General features: G+C 44.9%; 1 long non-coding RNA gene across 2 annotated transcripts in view; it reads left to right on the top strand.

Moving 5' to 3' along the window:
* The window catches only part of LOC307180269, a 50,093-nt gene extending 40,149 nt beyond the window's left edge, over nt 1–9,944 (top strand). Inside the window, exons 2-4 of one of the 2 annotated variants that reach the window (XR_013825712.1) lie at nt 470–828; nt 6,390–6,671; nt 7,803–9,944. This is a non-coding gene — a long non-coding RNA (uncharacterized lncRNA). Of the gene's footprint in view, nt 1–469; nt 829–6,389 lie in introns of both variants that reach the window. The other variant, XR_013825711.1, reaches the window with a different exon arrangement.
* The last annotated feature ends 785 nt before the right edge of the window (nt 9,945–10,729 follow it).

The raw sequence follows: 10,729 nt of genomic DNA on the forward strand, positions 1-10,729 counted from the left end.
GCTCCACCTCCAAATACCACTACCTTGGGAGTTGGATCTCCACATATGAATTTAGGAGGAGGACATCAACATTCAGAACATTGCATTCCTGGAGTAGCTTAACACAGTTGCCCCTATCAAAGCCCGGCATTATTTTGTTAGTGGCAGCCGTATTGAAACAGAGATCCCACCAACAATTTCTAAAAGGCAACAGATGATTTAGAACTTACTAGACTGGTGATTTGTGCCTCAGTTTATATCACTTGGAAGGCAGTTTTAATGATATACGGTTTAGGGAGAGAATAAAATGGACTATTTTTGAAGGGAGTGTATTACTTTATATTACCAAGTATTTTGTATGTTTTATATTACTATAGATTTTGTATTTTATTACTAAGGGGTAATTTTGATAGTGAAATATGTGTAAAGTCCTACATTAAGTGCCCCTTACACAGTAGTATCCACTAAATTTTACTTTCTTTTCTTCCAGGAGAATACCGAGATCTTTGACAAAGTAATGAAAAGCAAGAGATGGAACAGGTGCCCTCAGATAGGCACTTGTGTGCAAGCCATTCACTGGAATCCCCAAAGGCTGTAAGCTCTTACGTCTGAAAAGTGCACCCCGTCGCCAGCCCTAACCTAATCCCACAGGAGTTCCCAGCTACTTAAGCAAGTACTTCAGTTGCAGCGAAATTACATTTACACACCAGTGTCAGAAGGAAAAATAACAATGGAAATGGAAATTCAACTTAAACACTGTCACTGAGGCACAGTTCACGGACTGCAAAACTGAAGGGACATAAACTGTTTCCAATTTCCCTCAGCCCTGAAAGGAAGAGCATGAAGCAGGTAATAAATCAAACTTTAATTTATAAACTTCTTGGGATTACACTTTCATGGATGACTATTTTATTCCAGAACTCCTTCTGAGCCTCCCTCGTCAGTAAAAGAAACATAGAAGCACCCCATTTATTTACCAGTCGCGACGGATGGCTCTCGTTCCCCAGCCCACCTCCCAAAATACATCTGCGCCGGTCACTGGTTTTTTTTTGTTGTTGTTGTTGTTTTAATGTGATCCTGAAAGGCTTTACATTTCAGGGCATTTCCCAATCACATGGAAGTCAGTTCTTATAAAATTACATCATGCCATGCTCTCAGTAAATAAAACGTTTTAACTGGGTGAGAAAAGGGCTTTACTACTTCTATAGCCCTTTGTAAATATTCCTTTCGCTTTACCGGCATGAAAACCCCCAAGTGTGTTGTTTCCTGTCTTTAACATCTGTTAGAGGGAGTTGCTGTTTCTCACGTGGACTGTGGGTGAAGCATGCCCTCACACTTCTGCAGCACTTGGGACACAGTGTGTGTATCCCGGGCCTTCACTGCCTCTGCAGAATGGATGAGAGCCGACCTACGCTTCCCCGTGTGGGTGGGTATCCAGGAGGCTTTGACACAAGGAAGAACCCCCATATGAGTGGCTGTACCCATGCTTTTTCTGCTCCCTTATTAAAAAAAAAGCAGTAAACTGTCAACAATTTCCTATTTAGTAGTCAGACCACCTTGAGAAAGATAGGTTGTCCGTTCACAGGTATTTTCTCCCTCTGTCCAAATCATGAGACTAAGAGTCATGTAGACACTTCACTTAAAAACTATAAATAAAACCCCCAAGTCTCTCAAGCAGGGATCAGCAAACTACACCCTTGGGCCAAATAAGCCACGCCTATTTTTATAAATAAAGTGTTATTGGCACTCGTCCACATCCCTTTGTTTTACATATCGTCAAAGGCTACAAGGTCGGATGAAGTTGCGAATTTTCAACAAAGATCCTATCTGTCTACCACAGAGCTCACAAGCGTCACTATCCAGCCCTTGACAAAACACGTTGGCCAATCCCTGCTTTAAAGCCATGTCGTCTAACAGAAATAGAATGCAGGCCACGTATATAATTCTAAATGGTTTAGTCGCCGTGTTAAAAATGAAAAAGAAACAAGTTAATTTTAATAATATATTTCAGCCCAGTAGATGCAAAAAGGTACGAGTTCAACATATGACCTAACATTGATACTAAAGTTATTAATGAGAAACTTTTTTTCTTCATATTAAAGTCTTAGGAAGCTGGTGTCTTTTTTTTTTTTTCTTCATATGAAGCCTTAGAAGTCTACCTCACATAACAATTCAGACTAGTCACAGTTCAACAGCTTAATAGTCACTTGGTCCCTGTACGTCCAAAGGGCATGATAAGTGAGAAGAGAAAAGGAAATAAAGAATGAGTTTTTCCATGAAGGCTCCAGCTTCACTCAAGTGAAATGTGAGATAACAGACTTTCTGCTCATCCTAAGTATATCCCAAGCAATATTTGGGATGTACTTGATATTAAAACATCCTTCGCTGTGTGTCCAAAATTCACACGTAACTAGGTGTCCTGTAATTTATCTGGCCACCCATTCCTCGGCCCCTGGATTTTCCTGTTTAGTAAAAATTCAAGCGAGAGGCAGCAAAAGGAGGGGATGGTCTCTGATGCCCTCCAGTCAGCTTGGTTGCCTCACCTCATTATTTCATTGATTCTGAAAATTGCTGGGTGTGCACACTCACTGGCCTGGGAAAGCAATTAATGCTAAATTTATCCAGCCCAAGGGCTGCCAGGGGTCATGCAGAAGCCCAGGCTGCACCCCTCAGCACGAGTCAGCAATGCCATCACCCACCAACGAGTCCGGAAGTTGAAACGCAGAAGCAATCTTCCTTTTAAGAAGGTTTTGCTCTAAAAAAAAAAAAAAAAAAAAAGTGTGTTGTCCCACCAAGGCACTAGAAACACCTTCCACAGAAAAGAAAAGAGGCCACACAAGAGTCATGATAAAAATGGACTACAGATAATTTTTCTTACTCCTGTGCAGGGGAAAAACATATTGACTGTGTCCTTTCCGCCTTCGGGGGAAAGGAGGGCAGCCCTTCTAGAAGCACTGAAGTGCAGAATTAGGGAGCACATAGTGAGATGACCAAAGAGTAATTTTAGAACATGAGAGCTGTCTGGGAATCCACGTAAGAATCCAAGTTGTGAAAACCAAGCTTCATGTGTTCTGTTTCCTATAGTCAAAAAATTCCGAAAGTATTCTCTCTTCTTAAGGCAGTGGTAACAGTTCAAAGCACAGGATGAAAATCGGATTGTGTGGAACAGAGTATCGTCTGGTGAGAGAACAGTTCGGTTTGGCAGTCGGGGACTCAGCAGATGAGTGAATTGCTTGGCAACGGCAGCATGATCAAAGCTGTCTACACAATTCGAACAAGTAAGAATAGACCCCAAAAATGAAGGAGAAAATGATCTAGTGACAGCTGCAATTATGCATTTTTTTTTTCATTTGCTCATCTTGAAAAATCATTTGGGAGAAACTTCCTCACAGAAAGAACAGAGAACCTTTATGTCATTCTTTTTCAAATTAATTCACTTGCTGAGCTGAAGATTCGAAGCACTTCATCGATCCGTTATTTAATGATGGCTCAAAAGATGTTTTGTGCAGAATGAGGGTTATCTTTCTGTTGGAACAAAACAAATTGTTTTAATCGTGTGCACGTTAATATGTCCAAATGAACATCAAACTCCAGAAGACTGAAATAACTCCACCCCATCTGAAGACACCAGAATTTTCAAAGTTCTCATGTTATTTCAGCTTCTAGCCTCAGTTACAAGTGAAGGCATTAGGAGGACTTGAAAGGTGTCCAGAATCCCGCAGATAGTCATCAGGTTCTCACAGGCTCTCTCCATTTGGATCGGTACCATGATTTAGTCTTATTTTCCTGACGTCTTGCCCACTTTGAGATTCTTTTATGCTACAAACCAGAAAGCTCACTCCAAAATAGAAAGCACAAAATGCACTGAAAAAACAATAGCCTGCATCGTGTCCATAGGCTTATAAACTAGTTTTTTCTTCTCTCTGTAGTGGGAGGCCACCAAGAAAGTAGTTCATCAGATTCTCAAAAGTATTATTGGACATAAAGATTTCTTTCTCTCATAGGTTTAAAAAAGAACAGACTGCCAGGTGTCTGCACTTGCAAGCCAGTTTTAAGTTACGCTGTATGCACTCTAGAATTCCTCAGGAAGGTGAAATAAAATCACTGCGAAAGTCCTTCCTGCCTCTGAACTGTGCAAAGATGGTGAATGTGGTAAATTTGGGGTTGTGTATATTTTACCACAATAAAAAGAATTTTTTAATAGAAATATAAAAAAATGGAATAGGGCTTCCCTGGTGGCGCAGTGGTTGAGAATCTGCCTGCTAATGCAGGGGACACAGGTTCGAACCCTGGTCTGGGAGGATCCCACATGCCGCGGAGCAACTGGGCCCGTGAGCCACAACGACTGAGCCTACGCGTCTGGAGCCTGTGCTGCGCAACAAGAGAGGCCGCAACAATGAGAGGCCCACGCACCGCGATGAAGAGTGGCCCCCGCTCGCCACAACTAGAGAAAGCCCTCGCGCAGAAACGAAGACCCAGCGCAGCCAAAAATTAATTAATTAATTAATAAACCCCTACTCCCAATGTCTTCTTAAAAAAAAAAAAAAAAAGGAATAAAACCAAATAGCCATAAAACATCACGCATAACACAGTGTTGACGGCAAGTCTTGTGCCTACAGTGCTGGCACCTACCAGATGCCAAATCTGCTTTTCCTTCATGACCTGAAGTTCCAGAAATTGCTCCCCATACTAAACACAGTTTTTGGTCCAACTGGCCATTCAGTCCTATAAGTAAACAGGGCTGTAATTTAAATAGGCTGTTAAGACACAGGATTATCTAGACTGTTCAACATCACAGTCCAGTTATTTTGCCCTAAGGTGCAAACAGAATTCCATTTAAATATTACCATAATAACCAGTGACATCTTCGAATTCCATGGCCACATTCATATTTCCCCTTCTCTTGACAGTTAGCAGTAATTTCTGTGTTACGGGAAATTGCACTTATCATTTTCATAAGCAATCATATTCTTTAATGAAGACTTTTGGGGGTTTTTTTCCCTACCAACAGGTAACTTAAGAGTAGGTATATTTGGACTTTTTTTTTAGGATTCAACATTCCATATAAAATTTCACACGTTTCTCGTCTACCGCACTGGTTGGCTTTGGGAATGGTTTTCACCTCTGTGCTCTGTTAGTTGTGGGTCTACCCATGGCACTTTGTGGACTTGGAGGAAGATGGGGGAATCCAGAGGGAGGGAGGGCATTGCTGGGCAGAGACTTAGTAAGGCATGAGAGTGGAAGGGACTAAAGGAAGGGGGAGGAATGTGGGTGCTCAGCAGAGCAGGTAAGACTGCACAGGCTGGGGAAAGTATTCCAGGCTGAGGAGTTTAGTTTACACCCAGAAGAGAAGTGGGGTACCTACCATTGGATGATTTTAAGCAAGGAGGCATGCAGTGAGGTAGATAGCAGCCCCCAAAATATATGTCCAAGTCCTAACTCCTGGCACCTCAGAATGTAACCTTATTTGAAATAGGGTTTTTGCAGATGTAATTAAGGTAAGGATCTTGAGACGAGATCATCCAGGTTCACAGTGGGCCCTAAATCCAATGACTCGTGTCCCTGAAAGAGAAAGGAAATGAAGGTTCGAAACTCAGAGGCCAAGACTCCATGTGAAGATGGAGGCAGAGCTCAGAGTAGTGGGCCCACAAGCCAAGGCAGCTGATGGCCACCAGAGCTGAGAGAGGGACATGGGGTGGATTCTCCCCCAGAGCTTCCGGAAGGGCCAATCCTGCTGACACCTTGATCTCAGTCTTCTGGCCTCCAGAACTGTAAGAGAGTACAGCCACCTGTTACAGGTCATTTGTTACGGCAGCCCTAGGAAATGAACACAGATTCATATAATCAGGTTTGCATTTCAGAAACATATTCTGACTTTGGTAGAGGGAAATAGCTTGAACTAAAACGCAGACCAGTTAGGAAGACTGTCATAATCCAGATGAGACCTGAGAAGACCCAGGAGTGTGGCAGGAGTGCTGAAGATGAGGTTATTAAGGCAAAGGCCTTTCACAGACATTGTCACGCTCAGGGTTGGGGGTGGGAAGTGGGAACCAAGGACAGAGCTACCAAGTGGAGAGAGGGCACAAGGGGAGGTGTTACCAGGAAAGAAGGGCAGCTGGACCCCAGAGATGGCAGGGAAGGTGGGCGTGGATGCAAGTAAGAGTCCTCATTGCCAAGTTAAGAAATGAATGACTTTCTACCTACTGACCACCGTTAGGCAAGGTCATCTGCTGAGAGTATGCTGAGAAGGGGCTGGGAGAAAGCTGTGTCGTTTTGACGCAGTTAGGCCTGGAGGATGGAATAGAAAAGAGGGGCTCGCAGAATCACTTGCTCTCAGGAGGGCCCAGCTGGGGTTGAAGATCATGATCTGTAGTAACATGAATTCACTCAGGTGTGCAATTTTTCTTTAGCAGCCATCAGCAGCTTGGATGTGGACCAAGGACGGCAGATGGCTGGGCTGATTCAGGATCACGCTTCCGCAAAGAGCAGGACGTAACATTTCAGTTTGTGTCCAATATGAGCTCTGTTGGACCGATCGACTTGACTTCAGTAAATTCTCTACTGTAAACGTCGGGTACAAAAACTACTCCCTAATGGATACATTGTGGCACTGTCTTCCGCTGAATACTCTGATAGCCTTTGAGAATGATGAGCTCTAGCTACGCAGACAGAGGAACATGAGGCCGGTAACGGTGAGTGACAGATGTAAGACCCCCAAGATACACGCCGTACGATCCATTAATACAACATTCATTCTGTTTAAGGGTATAGACGTGGAGTAAAGCTACAGAGCAAAGCAAGGAGATGATTATCCCCAAAGTCAAAAGAGTGGTAACTCGTAGTGGGGAAAGATGGGTGGCGATGAGGCGACCGCTGGCAGTGTTCTCTTTCGTGACGAGGGATTGCTGATTGTTCCTTTTCTATTATTTGGTAAAACATGTATCTTGAATGCATTTTTATGCCCATAGACCATACATCATAGTGAAAGAAGAAAGGAGGGAATCTCTGTGAATCTATAAATAGCATTCAATATCATTTTAATTCTCTACAAAACAGAGGTTAGTTAGTATTCTAATAAGCCAGGATTTTTTTCCCCCCAATGGCAAGCATGAGCAACTCAAATTGTGTTAAAAAAAAAAAATGCTACCTACTATGGTCTTTCTCTGTCCACTCCTTGGCTTCATGTTTCTCTATGCCTCAGTGCTGTCTTCAGTCTGAAGGACTGATAAAGATGGATTTATAAACAAACAAATCTGTTTGTTAGAAATTCTAGCAAAAGCCCACATCTGGCTGTCTCTAGATCAAGGGTCACAAACTTCTGCCTAACCAGTCACTGTAGGCAAGGGATTTGAAATGCTGTTTGGCCAGGCCTGGTCTTCAGGTCTACCCCTGGAGCTTTATATCACAGGGCCTGAGAGTTCCCTAAAGAACACACAGCCGGGGCTTCCCTGGTGGCGCAGTGGTTGAGAGTCCGCCTGCCGATGCGGGGGACACGGGTTCGTGCCCCGGTCCGGGAAGATCCCACATGCCGCGGAACGGCTGGGCCCGTGAGCCATGGCCGCTGAGCCTGCGCTCCGCAACGGGAGAAGCCACAACAGTGAGAGGCCCGCATACCGCAAAAAAGAAAAAAAAAAAAGAACCCATAGCCATGTGTTCCCTAAAGGAAACTTGACTTGTTTTAACCATAAGGCAGGGGGTGGACATGGGAGCAGACAAAACCCACCAGTGTCCACTACAGATATTTCCACCTTTCTTTGGCGCTGTCACCAAGCAGTAATTTCCTTTCATTTCCTACTCCTATCTTTCAAACACTTCCTTTCCAGCCCTCTCCCAAATAAAGAGCAAAGGCAAACAAGATAAGCAAAATACACCGAAAAACACCCAAGAATTTAGAAGGGAGCAAAAGGACTGAAAGAATGAGTGGTGCCATTTTCCCCAACCTTTGGCCTGTCATTAATTACCTAAAGGAACTCTGGGTCAAAGCTTTGCATCAGCCCAGATACATAATTGCTAGTGACTTACTGGCGGTAGATTCGTGCTCGCGTGGTGCAGCAGATGAGAATCGTTCTGCTTGGCAGGACGGTGAAGGGTGCCGGATTGACCCAGCTCCCTCAGCTTCGCCCAGTGACCAGCAACTTCTGCCCCAGAGCCTCAGGGGACAACACAACCCACTGCGCTCCTTGAACTGCATATGGGGGAAGGTCAGCAATGCCCTGGGAGTGTCCAGGACAGAATGGATTTCCCCAGAGGCAAAGGACAAGCTGCCTACCAGTGACCAAGCCAGCCAGTGCTCCAAGACCATTTCAACACAATCACAAGCAAAAATGTCTCCAGAATTACGTCTGTGGTTCACTGAATCCTCGCTGCTTCTGCCGACACTGCCGACACTGAACTGCAGGGCTGATCTGTGCACGTTTAGAAGCACCCTGAGATCACCAGCCCCTTCCAGTCACCCCTGCACTGGAATCAAGCCTTAATGAAGTCCCTTGAAACAGAGCTCCAACAGACTTTTCAGCCTTAGGACATCTCCTTCTTGAGAACGGCTTGAGGAAACCAGCAACATCAGAACATTCACAGCCGGGATATTTCTTCCCAATTAAAGCAAAGAAGAAAGACAAAACTCGGTCTCTTTTCAATAATTACCAGTAATCATTTCACAACAAAAGGCTTTGTGGTTTCTGGTACATACGATCAATGAAGATTAAATTAACATCTTGAAAATCCACATGATTATTCCACAGATATACCTTAGGCTCCCTCCTAGGTGCCCAGCTCTCTAGCAAGCTCTGGGGACCCGAACATGAATAAGATACAACTCCTGTCAAAAAGATATTACTCGGGAATAATTCACCCCTAGCGGCACATTCAGATGACACACGGGCTGCGGTGAAGGCGCGCAGGGCCCAGGTCTGGTAGTTAGCAGCTGCCCTTGCACCACCCATGGGCAGGTCCCTCCCTCCTCCACCCACTTCTTCCTCCAGACTGCACAGCCCAGGTGCCGAGAGACCACAGGGCACCCCTAGGCCAGGGTGCAGAAGGGATGGGAGTGCCTTAGCCACCCTCTCTCCCTCCTCCTGTGTGAAGCCCTCAGTCCTATTAGGACCATAGTTGTGTCCTCCCCAAAATTCGTAAACTGAAATCCTCACTCCCAGTAGGCCAGAACATGACTATATTTGGAAAGGGGGCCTTTAAAGAGATGATTAAGTTAAAATGAAGTCATTAGGGTAGGCCCTAACCCAATAGGATGGGTGTCCTTATAAGAAGAGGAGATTAGGACACAGGCTCGCAGGGGAAAGATCATGTGAGGACACAGGGAGAAGACGGTGGCGTCTACAAGCCAAGGAGAGAGGCCTCAGGAGAAATCAATGCTGCCGACACCTTGATCTTGGACTCTGGCCTCTGGACTATGAGGAAATAAATTCCTGGTGTTTAAGCAGCCTTGTCTGTGCTACTCCGATATGGCAGTCCCGGCGAAGCCAGTCCACTGCTCTGCGGCCGGAACGCAGAGACCGTAGGTACAGAAACTCTCAGGTTCATAGGAGGCCTTTTTTTTTTTCCTTCCCAATTTGCAAAGCCCAGACAGTTGAAATGCCAGACACTTCTTACTCTTTAGACTGAAATGGTATAGCTTACTAAATCCAAACATGTGCTACGCCCACGACGACCCATCCCCCCAGAAAAACTTACACGTGGCAACCAAATCCTGGCTTCTCCCTCCTGGCTCCCCCTTCTTCCTCTCTCAGACAAGTCCCCAGACGATTTTAAGGATTTTAAGACGTTGCATAACCTGGCTTGGAAGAAAGAGCCAGTGGAGCTTTTCCTGAATCTGCCTTCACGTGATGGTAACAGATTGTGAACTATACGTTTGCCAATTTTCCCCCGTGTCAGACCATTTTTAAGTTTTGTGTGCACAGAATGGCATTTAAAGGCCTAAAATATCTATAGCCCACGAAGTTCACATAACGTGCGCAAGAACAGCTGATGCAGAGTTGGGGTGGGTTTGGGGTTTTGTTTGGGGGAGGCGGCGGCGGCTTTTCTGGTTGGTTGGTTTTGTTGTTTTGCTTTGGGGCTGAAGGCGGGAGCAGGGAACAGGAGGGAACCGAGTTACAAGCAGCTTATTTAGGAAAGTCCTCGCTAGACTAGAGGGGGAAGGGCTGAGGACTGCTGGGGCTGGCGGGTGAGCAAGCCTGGGGTTGGGGGGGGGGTCCCTCTATGATGACCTGGCAGGCAGCTCCGCTGCTGGGTCTCGGGGCACCCAGCCTCCACGTTAAACCCACCCCCTCTCAGTCTGTGAACAAGTGGTTGTTTTAAAAAAAAAAAAAATGTTTTTTTTAAGCAGACTTCCTGTTATGTTCAAGGAAGGCTTGGGCCGTTTTATTATTAAGCAATTTTCTTTTTAAGTTTAAAAAAAAAAAAAAAAGGCCACATTTCCCCTCAGACTAAAATCTGCCTTACTCAAGTATCCATGTTTTAAATCTCATATTTTCTTAAGCCCTTAATTAAGCCTTCCAAAAGCTCGGCTATGTTTAATTTGCATTCCGAAACAGAAAATCTAATGTGTTTTAACATTGTCTGCTTCAGCTGAAAAGGAAACTGTAAATTTATACAGTCTGGCTTTTAAAAAAAAAAAAATTGGCAATTGCATCCTAATGAGTCTCTGGAATGGGGTTCCAACGCCCCTGTCCTTAGCCTTCCGTCCCTCCTCCATCCTCTGCTCCCTGCTCCCTCCTCCCTCCTCCTCTACTTTCCC

This window comes from Stenella coeruleoalba, assembly GCF_951394435.1.
Source record: "Stenella coeruleoalba genome assembly, chromosome: X".
Classification (NCBI taxonomy): domain Eukaryota; kingdom Metazoa; phylum Chordata; class Mammalia; order Artiodactyla; family Delphinidae; genus Stenella; species Stenella coeruleoalba.